This window comes from Lucilia sericata, unplaced genomic scaffold, assembly GCF_015586225.1.
Source record: "Lucilia sericata isolate MDLA Ls3-8-SP2 unplaced genomic scaffold, ASM1558622v1 Contig000664F_arrow, whole genome shotgun sequence".
In the NCBI taxonomy this organism is placed as follows: Eukaryota; Metazoa; Arthropoda; class Insecta; order Diptera; family Calliphoridae; genus Lucilia; species Lucilia sericata.
The window spans coordinates 188,262-210,205 of NW_023994669.1; the positions used below are offsets into that span (position 1 = coordinate 188,262).

Consider the following 21,944-nt stretch of genomic DNA (forward strand, 5'->3'; position numbering starts at 1 on the left):
GGTTTTCAATTTGAATTTGTAAAGAATTTAAATTATTGCTACTGATACTACTGATGAGTACGATTGCACGAGTACTACATACATATTTAGAGTGTGAGTAAATATTTTTGTTTATTTTTTGTTGTTGTGGTTGTTGCTATTATTGTTTGTAATGAATTTGCTCGCAATTTTTTATGTTGTCGGTCGATTGATCAGTCGGTTGGGTCGGCCGCTCGATCGTCTCTATTTGAACGGTATAATACGAGGAGAGTCGACTGCTGTGAATCGAATGTTTGAGTAGTGTGCGTTTTTTTGTTTTATTCAAATTCAAATTGGGGAGGTTTTGTGGTGTAGTAGTATGCGCGAATTGTATTTTCATTTAAAATTTCGTTGTGTGTACGTGAAAACAGTTGATCAATACAACGCGTTACGACGGACGCGGGTATCCACTAGCTATTTTGCGTGTTGTATGAATACTTTTTCTCTATATAGACCGAAACTATTTTATTAAAGCGTGCCTTGGTTATTTTATTTCTTTTTTGTTTTGATTTTATTTTAAACAGAAAAAAGGCGAATGAAAGAAGAAATTACTCTTACGTATGAGTTTATGGAAGTTTCGGCATTTGTTTTTGCAAAGTTCTATAAGTGAATAATGAAAAAAATCGTGAAAATACATGAAATGCTAAAAGTATGTGTTAAGGAAAATTCTAATGATCGATTTGTGCATATTAAAGAGTGCTAGTGAGTGTCAGTCAGCTTGTCTAAAAGTGAAAAACTAAAAGCCATAAAACAAACATTTTTCTGTTATAAAACAGACGTTTAAAATTGTAGGTATGTATTTATGGATCATTAAATACTGTTTGAAGAAGATGCTTTTTTTTCAATTTTAATATAAAAACAAAATTAAAAAAAAACTTTATTTAAATATTTCTTAATTCAAAAGTGAATATTTGTAAAACCTACTTTAAAATCTATAAAATATTTAAATAAAGTTTCAAAATTTAATATAAAAAATTCATTTAAATTAAAAAAAATCCCAAACAGTTTTGAAATGTATAAAATATTTAAATAAAGTTTCAAAATTTATTCTAAAATAATTCATTTAAATAAAAAACATCTTAAAATTTTTTTTTTGAAAAATCAAATTTGAAAAGCTGTTTGAAAATATTTTCTTTTTTCCAATGATCAATTAAAACGCTTTATTTTAGATATAATTAAAAAAAAAATACGAACAAAAGTCCCATCCAACTGATCACATATTTAATAAAAGTCCGTTTTAAAAATTTTCTAATAAAATTGTGCAATTTTTTTAAATTTATAATTTACAATTAATTTATATTAAGCGATTAGACAATTTTTTAATTTAAACTTTACATTAAATGTAAACAAATATTGCTGTATAATTTTAGCAGAAAACAATTTTGACAGTCTTGACATTAAAAGTCAGCTGTCGATCAATTTCAATTCTTGCAGAACTTTAAGAAAAAATAACAACAAAATTATTATGATGATGATCATGGAGTAAATTATGAACAAAATAGTATACTTAAGTTTATTACAGAAAAGGGAAAGAATCCCTACACAAATACTCTCAAGAAAATCAAGTTAACTTAAAGTTCTATAATATGAATAAAGAAAATTTAAATTGTGGAAATTGTGTTCATTTGACCTCGAGAAACTGACTTTAATTTATATATTCAGGGTTAAATTTCAAAATTTTATTTTCTATACATTGTGCCTCTTTACCGACTTTTGTATATCTAGATTTTAGGCAAATTGTAAAACTTTTTAAAAGACTCCAGAAGAAAATTCATTCAAATTCATATTCACTTCCCTTAACAGGGCATACTTCCCCCAACTTTATAAATTAAAATAAACACCCACAACTGCATAACAACATGTTTCCCCCTTTTGGAATCTCATACGTTATAAAAAATGGAATGTGATTTCTTTTTTTATTATAATTATTTTTTATTATTTCTTCTTTTTTAACAACAACTGCTGTTTGGTGCTCTTTTTTCTTTAACAGAAAACTAAGAAATAAAAAAAATATATGTATATTTCTTTTTCTGTTAAATGGGAATATAAGTTTTTTTTAATGTTTTTATTTGCAAATCATGTTCTGTTTGCATTTTGTAGATGTTGCACATGTTTCAAATGCCGCGCATTAATATCTTCGTATAAAAAATGTCCAACAAAGCTAAAGAATTATTTACTACTCTAGGCGTAATAATATTTGTACGAATGTTGATTACAAGTTTATAGAAATAACAATAATAATTATAATAAACAATTCTAAACGTTGGTGTTGGTCAGTTCTTTAAAGGAGTGAAATCTACTTAAATATATATATATATTTCCTATATCTATCTATCTATCTATCTATCTATCTATCTATCTATCTATCTATCTATCTATCTATCTATCTATCTATCTATCTATCTATCTATCTTATCTATCTATCTATCTATCTATCTATCTATCTATCTATCTATCTATCTATCTATCTATCTATCTATCTATCTATCTATCTATCTATCTATCTATCTATCTATCTATCTATCTATCTATCTATCTATCTATCTATCTATCTATCTATCTATCTATCTATCTATCTATCTATCTATCTATCTATCTATCTATCTATCTATCTATCTATCTATCTATCATCTATCTATCTCTATCTATCTATCTATCTATCTATCTATCTATCTATCTATCTATCTATCTATCTATCTATCTATCTATCTATCTATCTATCTATCTATCTAATCTATCTATCTATCTATCTATCTATCTATCTATCTATCTATCTATCTATCTATCTATCTATCTATCTATCTATCTATCTATCTATCTATCTATCTATCTATCATCTATCTATCTATCTATCTCTATCTATCTATCTATCTATCTATCTATCTATCTATCTATCTATCTATCTATCTATCTATCTATCTATCTATCTATCTAATCTATCTATCTATCTATCTATCTATCTATCTATCTATCTATCTATCTATCTATCTATCTATCTATCTATCTATCTATCTATCTATCTATCTATCTATCTATCTATCTATCTATCTATCTATCTATCTATCTATCTATCTATCTATCTATCTATCTATCTATCTGTCTGTCTATCTATCTATCTATCTATCTATCTATCTATCTATCTATTTATCTATCTTTATCAAGTTACAATTTTAAAGATTTCATACATTGTTCGGTCTGACCCAAAACAACAATAACAATAAATATACATATAAAGTAAAGAAGACAACAACAATGACGACGATTAAACATCAAACATTTCTCTTTGTTTTTAATTAGTATTCCAAGCACTCGATATTTTGTTTATAACAATCTCAGTGTGATTTTGTTTTTTTTTTTTTAATATTATTTCATACGACTTGTAGTTGTTTTTTGCCATAAAAACGCACATTGTATATCGATCGTTAAATAAAAAAGCGAAATGCGAAAAAGAACAGATAAAATACAGCAATATGCAAAAACTAAATAAATTCACTTCGCTCGTCCATCATGCGCAGGCGCGCGCTTTTTTCCCTTTAAAGCGCAGAAAATAAAGAAAATATTAAAAAAATAATGAAACCATGTTTTTAGCATAAGACCATGTTGAATTTGTTCTATTTAACCTTTTTCAGTTTTTATTTTATTTTTGAATATGAAAAAACTTTAAATCATAAATTTATGTTTAAAATGTTCGCCAATCCACTAATAAATTAAATCTCTTGATATGTTTTTGGCAGTTTCACTTGAATTCTGATAAAAAAAGAAACACGCGCAGTCCATGCTTGAAATATTAAAGAACTGAAATATTATTAAACAAAAAGCAACAAAACGTCTGTATTGGAGGCACGAGCAACGCAACATAAACCAGTAGCCTAAAGTGGCATTTAAAAGTGTTTGGGAAATTCAGTGCTGAACAGTGGAGCAGAAGGTGTTTGAAAAACTATTGGGTAAGTAAATAGAAAACAAATTAATCCAGTTTATTAGACTTTAAGTAAATTCTTCCTACAATAAAGTGGCAGTTCCCGGTCACATTATGTGTTAGGACAAAATCTACCCAGTCTACCAGTCACGGTTCAGTGCCAGCGTCTTTTCTTTAACTCTCCTCCATTCAACGACATTTATTACCATTTACCACTGTAATTTCTTTTTCAAGTAAAATGACAAGAACGAAAAAAAAAGAAACCTCCTCCACCTACATTATTTGTTGCATTTATATTTCAAAATTGGCACAAATTATTTAACGTACATTCAATGTTCAACATTTGTTTTCTTTTTACTCCCTCACATTAACATGACGCCATTTATTGAAGTAAAAATAAGCAGTTGTAACGTCAAACATAATGCAGAACCCACACTCTAAATACGAGTACAATTTTTTTTTAATGAACAATTTCTGTTAAAATATATTTCGGAAAAAATACAATCGATTAAAAGCACCTTTAAAATTAGCAGAAGTTGTAATTCTATGAAAAACTTTTATAATCGTGTTACTCATATATTCATTAAAAATTTAATTTATAAAATTGTAAAATTGTGTCATTGATATTAATGGAGCGTAAGGAATATATATTGAATTCTAGGTAAAGACTTGTTTAAAACTTTTGATACTGTGGTTGTAATTTCCTATTGATTTGGTTATTTTATACTAAAATATTAGTGAGGCAATCGACTTTTATCAGGTATACGGGTTGGTGAGGCATCTACATCCACCCCGTATCATATACACTTGACACCAACTCATTTCCAACCCTTAATCCTACAGTCACTTCTCTGCGGGGTATCTGTTATCACGGCAACAATACCGAACTTATCCCAAAATGTTGATTTCACCGTCTTGTAACAAACATTCTCTTCCCGTAAATATGGGTTTTAACCACAGCCACCACGTATACCCCGAAGGCACCCCTCCCATAACCGGGACAAGACAAAGTCCGAAACTCTGTCCTGTTAGCTACCGGTTTCCTTAGATTATATGGCTCTCTGGTTCAACCCCAGGTCAAATAATTCCAAGGATACCACCAGTTTATAGTCCCGGCAGACTAGTGATATCCATAGCACCTCTTTTCTCCGTATTACTATCACACCAAGATGATTATAGGTTCAACAAGGTAACATGCACTGGGGGAGGGGAACTTTATGAGTACATTGGTAAAAAAAAATATGAAAAAATAATTCAAAATCCAAAATAGTTTATTATTGCTAAGCAAAAATCTTTTCCATACACGTAGCCAATATTCTTGGAATCCTATAACAAAAAAAGAGAACAAACCAATCAATTCTTCTACATTCTAAGAACACTTAGGCGTATGATTATTTTTGTTTATTAAATTACAAACTTTTCAATTTATTTCAATACTTTTTCATTTCATTTATTATAAACAACATACAAAAAAATGTAGAGAAAATGAGAGCAAGAGAAACCAAAAATTCGAATAAAAAAATCCAAAATCAGCTGATCATTAAAAACAACGTCATACCTACATGTAGATATTTTTGATTTTTTTTTGTTTATTGTAGTTGTTGCTATTGTTTGTGTGTACTTTGTACTAATTTACTTAAATGTTTGTTTTTGTTATTTTTGTGTTGATTTTTAATAAACTATTTATAAATAAATAATGTTTTGTAAATGTGTGGCGGCTATTTTGTCATTCATTCATTTTATACAACAAGCCTACAAGCAATTAATTTGTTCCAATTTAAAAGAGGAACAAAAAAAAAAATAAATAACAAAATCAAAAAATGAAGAAAACTACAAAAAGAACAAAATTGTTTAATTAGAATATAGAAAGAAGCCAATTCTCTGGTTACAAGCAATAACAGTCTAAGTCAAAAATTATACTTTTTTAAAAATTTAATTAAAACGTTCTCAGAGTGTTATGGAATTTTATGTAAATATGTCATTTCTTAAGTCGTCTTAGCTGCTTTTTGATAGCAAACACAAAATTTGTGAATTAAAAATAAAAATTTTGCGTTGTTATTGTTAATTTCTATTTGTTTCTTGTGTCTGTCATCTTGTCCTTCACAACTATTAGTAAATATTTTGTTGTTATTTGTACAATATTTTAAATAACTTGAAAGAAAATGACGTTGATGGAAATGAAGAAGAATGTGTGCCAATAAGTTTTTTGGTTTTTTAATAGTTTTTTTCTTTCATTTTTGATTTGTGTGTCGTTTTTTGTATTTACTTGTATTTAATTCTTAAATAATCTTTTATTTGATGTTAAAAATAAATAAATAAGCGTTCTACTTTTGCGTTTAGACTAATTATACAAATAAGAACCAGATGATGAAAAAGTTGCAAAAAACTATACAATATACATATACATACATAAGTGTCAGAAAAGAAACTAAAATTGCGTAGAAAATTTACTGAATGAATAGTAATGAATATTGAATTTATTGTGTACTTATACAAACTAATTCCAATTTTATGAATAATAGGTTAATCTTTTGAAAAAATATTGCCTGTATAACTTAAAAATTAGAGAAAATATTGCATTAACATTAAATTTTTAAAATTTAATGCATTAAATTTCCATTAACATTAAATATTTTTGAATTTAATGCATTAATTTTACATTAACATTAAATATTTTTCAAATTAATGCATTAATTTTTCATTAACATTAAATATATCTGAATTTAGTGCATTAATTTTACATTAACATTAAATAAGCAATAAAATTAATGCATTAATATTCCATTAACATTAATATATATAAAAATTGATAAACATAAATAAAAATACAGCTCAAAAGACCTCGATCTAACTAAACAACTAAAATTAAATAGGTTAAAGTCCTTTCTAATAACTCCTATATTCCATTCAAACTTGTGTGTTTTAAATATGATATTTATATAAGATTCCACAGACAAAATAAACTAAAAAAGGAATATCTGGGAAGTGATATTATTCTTCTAATATGTATTATAGAGTATAGGACTTATTAGAAAGAACTTTAACAAAATAAACTAAAAATGGAATATCTGGGAAGTGATACTATTCTTCTAATATGTATTATCGAGTATAGGACTTATTAGAAAGGACTTTAACACATTCAATTTCACTTGAAATTAGTTAGACCGAGGTCTTTAGCGCTGTATTCTTATTTTTATAAATTATTTTATACATTAATGTTAATGGAAAATTAATGCATTAATTTTATTATTTATTATTTAATGTTAATGGAAAATTAATGCATTAAATTCAAAAATATTTAATGTTAATGCAAAATTAATGCATTAATTTCACAAATATTTAATGTTAATGTAAAATTAATGCATTAAATTTAAAAATATTTAATGTTAATGCAAATTTAATGCATTAAATGTACCCAATGCAATAAACTTGCATTAACATTAATTTTTTTTAATGTAGAAAAAATTGTTAATGCATTAACACATTTAATGCATTTATCCCAGGTCTGATATTTATCAATTTTAATAAACTAAAACAAGTTAAATTGTGAAAATATAAATAAAAAACTTGAAACAACGCTAAGTTCTTATAGTTCTTAAATAAAGCAAAAAATTGACGCGTATGATGCAAAGAAGGTATGAAAAGCACTCAATGCTTTGACGCGAAAACGCGTAGTGTGGACCTCCAGCTTTAAAGCGTGAATTGTGCCAAAAATACTCAGAATATGCGGCAACATATGAAAACGTAATAAAAAACAATTTACAAACAAATAGTAAGGGAAGTTTTGCCTCAATCGTCTTTCGATCGATGCACGTTTCCCAAATTGGCTTGATTCGTTTTTGACCTCTAAAGATGAGTAAATATCTTGGGGACCTATACAAATATTTATCATTCGATCTTAGATGTTCAGTCAAAATACTGACATATTCATTCTGATGAGAATCCATAATAGTCTTCTCTTATGGGTCATCACATAGGATATTTGTGATCCTATGTATCGTTCATACTTCTAACTCGGCTCTTGCTACATCGAACAGATTTGTATTGATCAGGTTAACTACCTCAGGTTCCATGCCCTTTATATTCATTCTGATGAGAATCTATAATCGTCTTCTCTTATGGGTCATCACATAGGATATTTGTGATCCTATGTATAGTTCATACTTCTAACTCGGCTCTTGCTACATCGTACAGTTTCATTATTTCAAATGGTCGTGCAGGATTCTCTCGTTCATGATTGTAACTCCGATCTTGCTACATCGAACAGATTTGTATTGATCAGGTTAAGTTCCTCAAGTTCCCTGCCCTTTATAGTAAATACATTAACTCTATCAGAAATACAACTAGGCCGCTATTTTTGTTCATATTTTGGGTATATCTGTGATACACGAAAAGTTTCAGATCGAGAGAATTTAGGGAATTTTTTTTAATGATTTTGAAACCAAAAACATTGCAGAGAAATTTAGTTGTGAATCATTCCTTAATTTAAACTTGTTTTTAAATGTTATACAATTTTGCAACAATTTAACTTTCATTATTTTAATAACATTTATATTCATTTAAGAGTTTAACTAATTGTTTTTTAATGTTTTATGAGAGATTGAAATGTTTTGTTTTGGTTGATAATTTTAGATCCAAGTTAAGGGTTTTGCAAAAAAAGAATTACAAACATGTATGTATGTATAATGAAATGGTATTAAAGAAGATCAAATTGCTCTATTACTATAAGACTGGCATAACTTAAAATTTGTATTTTGAACTGAGTACTACAATTTAAGCGCCGATCTTAAAAGCTTTCATAAAAATAGTTGTACAATTTTTCACAAATTTCTATTACACTGTAATACAAAATTTAACAAAACAAAACAGTAAGAAGTAAGAAATGATAGCCGGGCGTGGCCGACCAAATAATAAGCTACATCTGTGATGAGAATAAAATGTGATTTATTTTTATAATAAAACATTGAAGTTAAGTTGTACCGATATATTTAAGCAATTGTTTAACATTCTGAAAAAAGGTTTTATATGGGGTCTGGATGAAAATATGGACCGATCCGCATACAATTTGGCAGATGTACGTGGACATTTAACTCATTTTAAGAAGAGATCATTGTATGGAGGCTAGGGTCAAGTAAGGACTTAGTTGTGCCGCTTTTTGTCGAGATACAAGTATATTAATCATAATTATGACCGATTTTAACTATTTTCAATGGCCTTTGTCCCTGGGATAATAGAAGATCAAGGTTTACAAGCCTTATTTAGTAGGATCAGTTATATGGGTGCTATGTAAAATAATGGTCCGATTTTAACAATGGGCTTCGTCTTGGGATTTAAATGTCTTCAAAATTGAGCAGACGGTTAGCGGGAAATTTGGATATTTTTGTCGTTTTCTCTAGTTGCTTCGCAAATCATAGTCTAAAGTCCAATCTATAGTCTAATCTATAGTCTGCTTTATAGTCTATTCTATAGTTTAGTTTATAGACTACTCTAAAATCTTGTGACTTAAGCAATTTATTGATGACAGATTGATTTCCTGGAAGAAGCTTTTTATGGGAATTAGGGTCAAATATCCACCGATCATTAACTAATTTTAGGGATAATAGTATGTTTAACATAATTATGAGTTCTAAATTATTTTTTGTATGGGGTTTGTTAGAAATAATGAAATTTCATGAAATTATATTTAAAATTGCTTACAATGTTTACATCGACAGACAACCAGACAAACATGGTCTTAGCGACTTCGAAAGTGATTCTACTGCCATTCTGAGTCTTAAGGTATAGAACACAAATGCGTAAAACCCTCCCCAATACAGTGGGTATTGGGTATACATAAATGAATTCGTTTGTTTAAATAAATATTTCATAAATAATTGAGTATTTTTCTGCAGTTGATTTAATAAATTAAATTTGTTTACTGGTTATTTTAATTTATTTATAAATAGTATATTTAGTCTGCATTAATTAAATTTTGTTTGTTTTTATAATTTTACATTTCAAACTGAAACTTATTTTATTTTATTGGCGCTTTGACAAATTATTTAACCACCACTTGAAATTGATTTATTTTATTTTTCATGTACATATTTACTTTAATAAAGCGTGTTTTGTAAGCAGCGCTTAAAATGAGTTAAATCTTGATTTTGAAAGAAATTTTCCCAAAAAAAAGCTGAATTCTGATTAGTTAAAAATTAATAACAATAAATATTTTTAATAGGTTTTGTATATAACTTCATATACATATGCATGTAAGTAGATGTGACAGTGTATTAAGTCTGTCTTTTTTTGGTGTGTGTTTTATTCTTACGATTTAATTCCTTAAAATCATTTCATTTGTTTTGTAAATTATTTTTCCATTTAATTATATTTTTTTATTGACTCTCTTTGCTGTGGTTGTTGCCAAAATTAAATGTTTTAATATTATTTGTATTTTTTATTACAAATACGTGCACATTTTAACAAAAATTATGAATTGAATTTTTTGCTGGATTTTTTTGGTTTTTGTTTTTTATTTTGGTACTTTTTTATTGTTATGGTTTTTAATATTTTTATTACTTTGGTTACAATGTTAAGGTGGCAATTTTAATTGTTAATAAAAAAATGTTTTTATTACTGTGAACAAAATTTTATAAAAAAAAATATGCTTTGTTTTTTTTTTCTCACAAGGTTTAAATTAAAAACCACAATTGAATTTAAAAATTGAAAATATTTTTATCAATTATTTTTATCAATAAAATAAAGCGAGGAACACTGTTTCCAAAATTTATGAAATAATATTATTTAAATTCGAAATTTAAATTTTATCAATTGAAATCATGAAAAAAGTTCTCCTAACAATTGCAAATTTCAATTTCTTTTAAAAACACTGAAAATATGAAAATAATTCAAAGCAAAATAGTTTATAATTAAAATATAAATAAAAAACACATAAAATATTTCACAAAATTTTCTTTAAATAAACAACTTTTCCATAAATGCAAATTTTTTTTTTTTTTGGAAAAAGTACGTCAATTTATTTAATGCCCATTGTTTTCAATAAAACAAACAAAATGCAAAATAAAAATTTTATTCAAAACTAAATAATTATTTCCAATGAAACGTATACAAGTATAACATATCTAAGAAATTCTATGAGTAATTCCACAATTCTTTCTTTTTCTTTAAAAATTATAAATTAAAAAAATACATGACGTTTTATTTCAATATTTTCCATCCAAAACGTCAACAAGAAATTTCCACAATATAATTAAGCTGCTTGTATTTTTATCTTATTTTTATTACTTAGATGAACAAAAAAACAACCAATATATTTCTAATAAAATTTTGAAAAATTACTACATAAAAAAATTAATGCCAAAAAAATCAACATTTGCAGTAAAAAAATACTAATATAAATTATTAATTTTTATTTATTTTTTGTTATTCCAACTAGATTAAGTATAAAATAAACATAAAAATAAGAAATTATTTTTAGTTTATGACGATGATCATGTTGAATGAAAATAAGTGTGATCGTGATGATGTTGTTGAGCAACCACTTGTTGTTGATGTTGTTGTAGCTGCATGTGTGTCTGAATTTTATAAAACTTAAATAAATCATATTTCTGTTAAATATTCCATAACATGTGTAAATTATTAGCTTTTTTAATAAATACAGATTAATGATGATGATCATGAGGGTAAACATTGTTAGGATTTTTTGTTGTTGTTGTTGTGTAGGAAATTTTGTGAATTTTGGAAAGTAGGGTTAGGAATACTACCGACCTATATAAACTAATAAATAATCTGTTGTATAGGAATATCAATCCAGATAGATAGAGAGATAGATAGATAGATAGATAGATAGATAGATAGATAGATAGATAGATAGATAGATAGATAGATAGATAGATAGATAGATAGATAGATAGATAGATAGATAGATAGATAGATAGATAGATAGATAGATAGATAGATAGATAGATAGATAGATAGATAGATAGATAGATAGATAGATAGAGATAGATAGATAGATAGATAGATAGATAGATAGATAGATAGATAGATAGATAGATAGATAGATAGATAGATAGATAGATAGATAGATAGATAGATAGATAGATAGATAGATAGATAGATAGATAGATAGAGATAGATAGATAGATAGATAGATAGATAGAAATAGATAAATAGATAGATAGATAGATAGATAGATAGATAGATAGATAGATAGATAGATAGATAGATAGATAGATAGATAGATAGATAGATAGATAGATAGATAGATAGATAGATAGATAGATAGATAGATAGATAAATAGATAGATAGATAGAAGATAGATAGATAGATAGATAGATAGATAGATAGATAGATAGATAGATAGATAGATAGATAGATTAGATAGATAGATAGATAGATAGATAGAGATAGATAGATAGATAGATAGAGAGATAGATAGATAGATAGATAGATATATAGATAGATAGATAGATAGATAGATAGATAGATAGATAGATAGATAGATAGATAGATAGATAGATAGAGATAGATAGATAGATAGATAGATAGATAGATAGATAGATAGATAGATAGATAGATAGATAGATAGATAGATAGATAGATAGATAGATAGATAGATAGATAGATAGATAGATAGATAGATAGATAGATAGATAGATAGATAGATAGATAGATAGATAGATAGATAGATAGATAGATAGATAGATAGATAGATAGATAGATAGATAGATAGATAGATAGATAGATAGATAGATAGATAGATAGATAGATAGATAGATAGATAGATAGATAGATAGATAGTAGATAGATAGATAGATAGATAGATAGATAGATAGATAGATAGATAGATAGATAGATAGATAGATAGATAGATAGATAGATAGATAGATAGATAGATAGATCGATAGATAGATAGATAGATAGATAGATAGATAGATAGATAGATAGATAGATAGATAGATAGATAGATAGATAGATAGATAGATAGATAGATAGATAGATAGATAGATAGATAGATAGATAGATAGATAGATAGATAGATAGATAGATAGATAGATAGATAGATAGATAGATAGATAGATAGATAGATAGATAGATAGATAGATAGATAGATAGATAGATAGATAGATAGATAGATAGATAGATAGATAGATAGATAGATAGATAGATAGATAGATAGATAGATAGATAGATAGATAGATAGATAGATAGATAGATAGATAGATAGATAGATAGATAGATAGATAGATAGATAGATAGATAGATAGATAGATAGATAGATAGATAGATAGATAGATAGATAGATAGATAGATAGATAGATAGATAGATAGATAGATAGATAGATAGATAGATAGATAGATAGATAGATAGATAGATAGATAGATAGATAGATAGAATAGATAGATAGATAGATAGATAGATAGATAGATAGATAGATAGATAGATAGATAGATAGATAGATAGATAGATAGATAGATAGATAGATAGATAGATAGATAGATAGATAGATAGATAGATAGATAGATAGATAGATAGATAGATAGATAGATAGATAGATAGATAGATAGATAGATAGATAGATAGATAGATAGATAGATAGATAGATAGATAGATAGATAGATAGATAGATAGATAGATAGATAGATAGATAGATAGATAGATAGATAGATAGATAGATAGATAGATAGATAGATAGATAGATAGATAGATAGACAGATAGATTGTCATGAGAAAGATTGGGATCTCCTTATCTTATCTCTACACGGCGTTAATCGTAAGTACAAAACTCTGATAATCTGATGTCGGGCTGAAAGTAGTTACCTCTGGAAACTAGCTTTGATTAGTCTTTCATATTTTTACATATCTGTTTATCTTATATTCGCTTACGTTTTCAGCAATAGTTTGATTAGGTCTACACTCAGGCTTCCCTGTTAGTGGTATCCTCTATATTCTGCTCACCAGAAAACTTACTGTTAAAAGCCTTACACCCATTTTTCAGGCACCTCGCCGCCCATGATTTCCTTTTTGGAGCAACATTGCACATCTTTTAGTATGGTTATCTTTCCCGTATAGGTTCAACAACAAATATTTAACCACGAAACCAAAGTATTCTTTTCCGAATGATTGATTTAGGCATAATTAAAAAAGTAGTCTAACATTTTAGACCCCTTGAAAATATGACAATTTCTATATTTTGCTTCTTTCAAATTATTTCTTATTAATTTCAATGAAACTCACAAAAAAAACAACTTTATTCAAATTAATAATTCCCTTTTATTTTAAGCCACAGAAGTGCCCCACTTGAACTTGTACTTTGGCTGGGGTTTCTTCATGGACCACAGACTGTTTAAAGATTAATGTCACATTTTTATTTTAATTTTTGGGTCTGTCTTAAAAACTTCATGTGAATGTACTTGATCCCAAAATGAGAGAAAGAACAAAAAAACAAGTAACTTTTTGCAAAACTGTGTAAAGTGTACACAAATCAACAACCATCAGAGTAAACGGCGCATTTACCTAAATTGGAATTTCCGGTAAAAAAAAAAAAACTAAATAAAATTGGAAAAAAACGGTCAACCAACCAGAGTAGTATATTAAATAAAATATAGAAAAAATGAACTGTAATGATATAAAAAAATAAACGTAGCAATCAACAACAAAACTATAATGAAATAATTTAAATTATAGTATAGAATGGAATATGGAAAGAGAGAGAGATACTGATGTACCGCTTGTATGTGAACAAGACAACAGTTGCTAAGAAAAGTATGCAGACGATTTTGGGAAAAAAATTATTTAAAACTGTTTATGAGTGATCAATCGGTATACTAGCTTATTGACTAAAATATGGACTAGCCTATTGACTACCTTATTGATTGGCCTATGTGTGTTGCCTAATATATGTACTACTATTTTCTCTATTCTATGAACAAGACTGCTATTGACTAGCCTATTGCCTAGTCTATTACCTAGCCTATAGACTAGCCTATTGCCTAGCCTATAGACTAGCCTATGAACTATCTTATTGACTATCCTGTTAGCTACACCATTAGTAGACTACTGACTAATCTATGGACTACTCTACTGACTATAGACTAGTCAATAGTGGTCTATAGACCACTCTTTTCTCTAGTCTATAAACAAGACTACTGAAGTGGCTATTGACTATTGTATTGACTATTATATGCACTACTCTTTTGACTATTCTATTGACTAGCCTATTAACTATAAACTAGTGTATTCACTAATCTTTCTATAGTCTATGAACAAGACTACTGAAGAGCCTATTGACTAGCCTATTGTTTAGACTATTGAGTAGACTATTGACTAGCTTATTAAGTAGACTATTGACTTGTATATTGACTAGCCCATTGACTAGTCTACAGACTAGAGTATTGTCTAATCGATGGACTACTCTATAGACTATTCTATTGACTAGCCTATTGACTATAGACTAGAGTTTTCACTAATCTATAGAACACTCTTTTCTCTAGTCTATAAACAAGGCTACTGAAGAGCGTATTGATTAGACTATTGAGTATACTATTGACTAGCCTATTGACTAGTATATTGAATAGCATATTGACTAGTCTACGGACTAGAGTATTGTCTATTATATGGACTACTCTATAGACTATTCTATTGAATTGCCTATTGACTATAGGCTAGTGCATTCACTAAGCTATAGAACGCTCTTTTCTTTAGTCTATGAGCAAGACTACTGAAGAGCCTATTGACTAGTCTATTGACCAGCTATTGACTAGTATATGAACAAGAGTATTGACTAATTTATAAACTACTCTTTTCACTAGTCTACGGACAAGCATATGTACTAGCATATTGACTATAGACTAGTTTATTGACAAGTCTATTGCCTATTGACTAGTATATGAACTAGTGTGTTAACTAATCTATAGACTACTCTTTTGACTAGTACATGGACAAGCAGTCAGTAGGCTTATTGACTACTCTAAGGCATGAAATAAAAAGGCCCTGAAATTATATACGGAAATTCACTTTTTCCACCCACTGTTTCCAGCTTTTCTGTAATATTGAGTGTTTCTTTATCTCTAAGTGTAAAAAAGACAGAAAATACAAAAACTCAATGCTTTTGGATAAATAAATCTTAAATAAATGAAAACATAAAATAATTCAACTAAAAAGACTTACGACGTTTATAACGTTTTGAATGTCACCACATCAACAAAATAACCATCGTGTCAGACGTACCCACACCATCAACCAAACAAACGTCTTTTTGTCTTTATGTCATTTAAAAAAATTATATTTAAATTATTTTGAATTTACTCCAATTTTGAGCATTTGAGTCTTATACATAAAAAAATTATTAAATTGGAAATTTAAAAGAAAGAAATCATTATTTATATTTTGTTAAAACAAAAACAAACTTAATCATCATGATATTTGTAGCCTTTAAATGATTAATTATAAAATTGTATTTTGTTGTCAACGTAATGCATGAAATCCCTGTAAATCAACCATTTCAAGAGTTTGTTATTTTGTTGAAATTTCTAAAGCGTTTTTTTTATTTATTTACTACAAAATTTAACCATAACTGCTCAATGTCGTGACGATTAATATGTGCTATATTCGTATAAACATTTTTTATATTAAACAATAAATAATTTATAATTTATTATGTTCAGATTGTTTATTTTTTATTGCCCTATATTCTGAAATAAACAATTAATTGTTTTAAGTAAGTTTATTTTTAATAAAAAAATCTCTTTGAAGTGTTTTTAAAAAACTGCTTTTGAAATTCTTAGAAAATATAGTTTTTTTTTAATGGAAATTAAGAATTTAGATTGACTGAAGTAATTGAAACATTGTTTTGTTTTATAAAATAAGTTTTTTTATTTAATGTAATGGAATTTGATTGATTTCTAGAATTTTTTATTTAAATTTTTATCAGAAATTGATTGATATGCTAAACATTACACTTTTTCGAATTTGGAAGAAAATTGTTCATTTTAAACACAACAATCTGAAATTTCACTAGACTTTGTTCAGCCAATATCCCATTAAAAGTCTTTGACATTTTGCAAAACCGTTAAAGTAAACTCAATAAATCGGTACAGTTTTCCTTAAAAGTCACAACAAACACATATTGTCAAAAATTTAGGTTGAAACAATACCAAATTTGCAGCAAAACATTTGTTCAAGTTCTTAATATGTTTCGATTGATTGTTAAAACCAAAGAAAATTAACCCCCATAAATATTGCAAAGGTCTTATAAGGCATTGTGGTTTTGTTAAATAGAAAATAACAAGTTGTAAACAAATAATTATAACAGTTAATAAACATAAATTTGTGGCTTTTTTGCAAAAGAAAAAAAAAAAACACTAAAACGCTTTTTAAATATTAATTAGAAATAGAGTTTAAACCGCAAGTAAAACATATTAACTACATAAAAGGTTTAACAATTGAATAAAAAAAGTTTTTTTTTTTTTATAAAAAAATAAAAAACCTGTCACTGAAACCTCTTTTAAATTAAATTTGTTTTTCTCTTTTTATTTAACTTAAAAAGGAAGGGAAACTATTGATGGGTCTGCACATAAAATTATGCAATGCACATGAAATGAGGAAAAAAAATTAAAGAAAATTTAAAACTGGGATTTTCCCACTGGCACAATGTCCATAATGACAGGAAATAATAAACCATAAACAGTTTTAATACAGGTCTCATTCTATTAACTAAAAACTAATTAAAACTATTTCTATGCGCGGCAGAGAATTTTTTTCATAATAAAAATAACATAAAAAAATAATATTAAATATTAAAATTAAAAATACTACATTAAAAATAGACAGAAGAATAAGCATTTACAGCTATATTAGTGACACGCACCTCAAATCCAACAACAACAACAACAACCACAACTGTCAACAAATATTAGTTTAAACAGTGTGACTATTTCCGTCTTTAAGCACCTGTATGCCATATCCGTTTTGACAGCAGCAACAATTACTAACTTTACAAATACAACAATTGTTGCAACATCAAACCATACATACAGAGTAATAATCGTAAAAACCCCAACTCCCGCCATATATGTACGTAAATACTTCTCAATTTATATTTAAACACCCACCACCTAGTGACCTCTACTAAGAATTCAACCAACCCAGCCAAGCCATCCGTTGTAGTCTCCAACTTTAACTGACCGTTGCTTATTCACACATAAACTTAGAAATGAAATTTCAAAAAAAAAAAAACTTAAACTTACCAAATCATAATCAAAACAAAGCAACTTTATAAAAATATAATAATCATCATCTATTGGGAAATCATACATACATATACAATGAGTTTATTTACTCCAATGTCTGTTTAAGTCCATTTGTTTCTCTGTCTGTCCGCCGCCTGCCAGTCCACCCGTTTTTTCAGTTTATATTTTTCATTATTATTTCGCTTGTAGTCGTGGTGCAGAACAATTATTTTATGTATTGGAAAATTATTTGCTTCCGTTATTGGAAAAATTTTAATATGCATTTTATGTTTACAACAATACAATTGGCTGGTAATCGGGGAGAACAACCTTGTGGGAATAGATAGATAGGTAGATAGATAGATAGATAGATAGATAGATAGATAGATAGATAGATAGATAGATAGATAGATAGATAGATCGATAGATAGATAGATAGATAGATAGATAGATAGATAGATAGATAGATAGATAGATAGATAGATAGATAGATAGATAGATAGATAGATAGATAGATAGATAGATAGATAGATAGATAGATAGATAGATAGATAGATAGATAGATAGATAGATAGATAGATAGATAGATAGATAGATAGATAGATAGATAGATAGATAGATAGATAGATAGATAGATATATAGATAGATAGATAGATAGATAGATAGATAGATAGATAGATAGATAGATAGATAGATAGATAGATAGATAGATAGATAGATAGATAGATAGATAGATAGATAGATAGATAGATAGATAGATAGATAGATAGATAGATAGATAGATAGATAGATAGATAGATAGATAGATAGATAGATCGATAGATAGATAGATAGATAGATAGATAGATAGATAGATAGATAGATAGATAGATAGATAGATAGATAGATAGATAGATAGATAGATAGATAGATAGATAGATAGATAGATAGATAGATAGATAGATAGATAGATAGATAGATAGATAGATAGATAGATAGATAGATAAGATAGATAGATAGATAGATAGATAGATAGATAGATAGATAGATAGATAGATAGATAGATAGATAGATAGATAGATAGATAGATAGATAGATAGATAGATAGATAGATAGATAGATAGATAGATAGATAGATAGATAGATAGATAGATAGATAGATAGATAGATAGATAGATACTAAACGAGCACTTAAGACATTTTCAACTTAAGTTTTACAAAAATATTCTACATTGAGCAGAATGTTCGGTATTGAAGATGGGCAATATCGGTCGATGTTTTCACAAAGCCCCTGGTATACGATTTAAATCGCTACTTAATTCCATATAGGGTCCCTTGAAAATACCAGCATAGCAACAAAATTCCTAAACATCCTAAACATGTTTTGTGTGAACTCAAATCTCTCTGGCAATTTCAAAGGAATCGCTCTAAACTTACTTTAAAAATCATTTATAGCGATGAAATTTTACAAGAAGTGAAAATACTTATTATCATAATACAATTAGGCTTCTGATCATAATCCAAACCCCCGTCAAAGGACGTAAACCGAAAAATTACCCTAATGTGCATATCGTGACCTAAAACGCAAACTGCCCTGTAATTGTAATTATAATCAACAATAAAATCGATTTTGAATTTTTGGTTAGTTAGGGCCGTTTGCGTTTCATATGACAATATGAAATTCAATATATTAACGAGTAAATCGTTTTAACAAAAGTTTTGATGATGGGCATATAAGATTCGGCATAGCCGAATATAACATTCTTACATAAGGACATAAATCTCCCAAAGATAACATTTTATTGTTGTACAACTCTGAAAAAATTACCAACAATAACAAGAACTTCATCAAATCAAATTATCAATCTAACAATTTTACCCTTGATGGATGGATAGATAATGGAGTTGGTTGTAAAATGAAATCAAACGCAATGAAATGAAATGTTATTGATTTGTAGTATGATTGTGGTATGTTGATGTTGGGTTGTCCACTTTGGCAACAACTGGCCACAACAAAAAATACAATAACTCAGTTGATACTCCTATAATGCAATCAAGCAAGTAACCAACCTACTCCACCCATTTGTTGTGCCTTCCTTATGGTTTTTTCAAACACTTTTATGTTGAGCTGTTTTCATTTGATTTTTTTTTCTTTTAATGGCACTCGCTACTTTAAATTTGTTTAATTTTATAATATTTTATGTCATTTTAATAATTGTTGTTACCTGTCGTTCATCAACAGGTAGTTTAGAATATTTAATTATTGTAGGCTTGAAGTCAACAAAAAAGAAGAGCTTAATGTATATTTATTTATATTTTTATTTAAATTTGTATTTTCTGTTTTTGTACTAAAGTTTTTTGTTTTGTTTTTATTTTTGCAGGTCATTGTTCTTCATGGATTTGTTTTTATTTTATTTTTCTTTCTTTTAAAATTTAACAAAACAAAAGAAAAACAAAAATAATAATTTCAACGACGACTACTTCTTCTATATTAAACAAAAACAACTTTTGGCTGAATATACATATTTTTGGTGTGTGAGTACGAAAAATAAAAATAATAACAAAAACACACACGTAACTGAAAAAAATATTTAATATTAAAACCAAAACATTACGTTTCCGCCGGATATACAAATACTGTTTTTGGGGAAGAAGCAATAATACACACACATACGCTCCCAAGTATTTACAACACACCAAGAGATTTAAATTCAAAATTTCTTGTGTCGTATTTTTTTCAATACAACAAGTGCACAACACTGCCAAAAATAATAAAAATAAACTACGAATTAAAAAATAAAGAAAAAAAAACTAAAAACTTTATGATTATTATGGTCTTGTATGTGTGAAATAAAATTAAAATTTGTTTTTCTTGTGTAAAAGTTCAACATCATCATTATCATCACATTGTAATCGCAATCGATCGTCTTCTAAAGGTTGTTGGCCATTTAAGGAAGTGTTTTGAATTACGAGTACAACAACGTAGCAATTTGTTTACATTCAATATTCAAATTTTACAAGTCCAAAATCGAGGAAAAAACTATTTTGGAAGAACAAAATTTTGCTTATTTTGAAAAATTTACATTTTACACAAATTTTGAATATACAACATGTCTGTGGGTAAGTTAAATTATAATTTATTGTTTATTTTAATTATTTTATTAAGTTACGAAATATTAAGTTATATTTCAACAACAATTGTAAGCTCATAAATATTTTATAGATTTTTAAAAAATGGAGATTAACATAAATAATTTAAACGACCTTAAATTATATCGTTAATTATGAATATATTTTAAAGTTTTTATTATGTAATGTAAAAATTTGTAATATTGGACTTTCAGGAAATCGAAGAGTATCTAGTTTAATATATTTCTTAAAATGTTTATGAATATTCAACGGACTTATATATCTGCTGAAGTTGTCAGAATTAGGAAGAGGACAAAACGATTATTTCACTATTCTGGCAATATCTGCCGCTTTGCTTTGATATTAATACATAAAGATAGCATTCTGTACAATATTTTCTTCGAAAATGTTGGTTCGGAAATAGTCCGATATTCAAACGCTCAGTTTCGTGGCCATAGTTCTTAAGAATTTTCCTGACTAGAATCTTGTCCTATGAACTGGAACAGAACTAGAACTGAATTAGAATAGAACTAGAACAATGTTAGAATAGAATTAGAACAATGTTAGAATAGAATTAGAACAATGTTAGAATAGAACTAGAACTGAACTAGAACTGAACTAGAATTGAACTAGAACTGAACTAGAACTGAACTAGAACTGAACTAGAACTG

General features: G+C 27.2%; 1 long non-coding RNA gene across 1 annotated transcript; it reads left to right on the plus strand.

The window, feature by feature from the left end:
- The first annotated feature begins 250 nt into the window (after positions 1 to 250).
- LOC119607155 lies at positions 251 to 21,262 on the plus strand. The gene is made up of 3 exons (XR_005231711.1): positions 251 to 810; positions 3,753 to 3,962; positions 20,526 to 21,262. It is a non-coding gene; the product is annotated as an uncharacterized LOC119607155 (long non-coding RNA).
- The last annotated feature ends 682 nt before the right edge of the window (positions 21,263 to 21,944 follow it).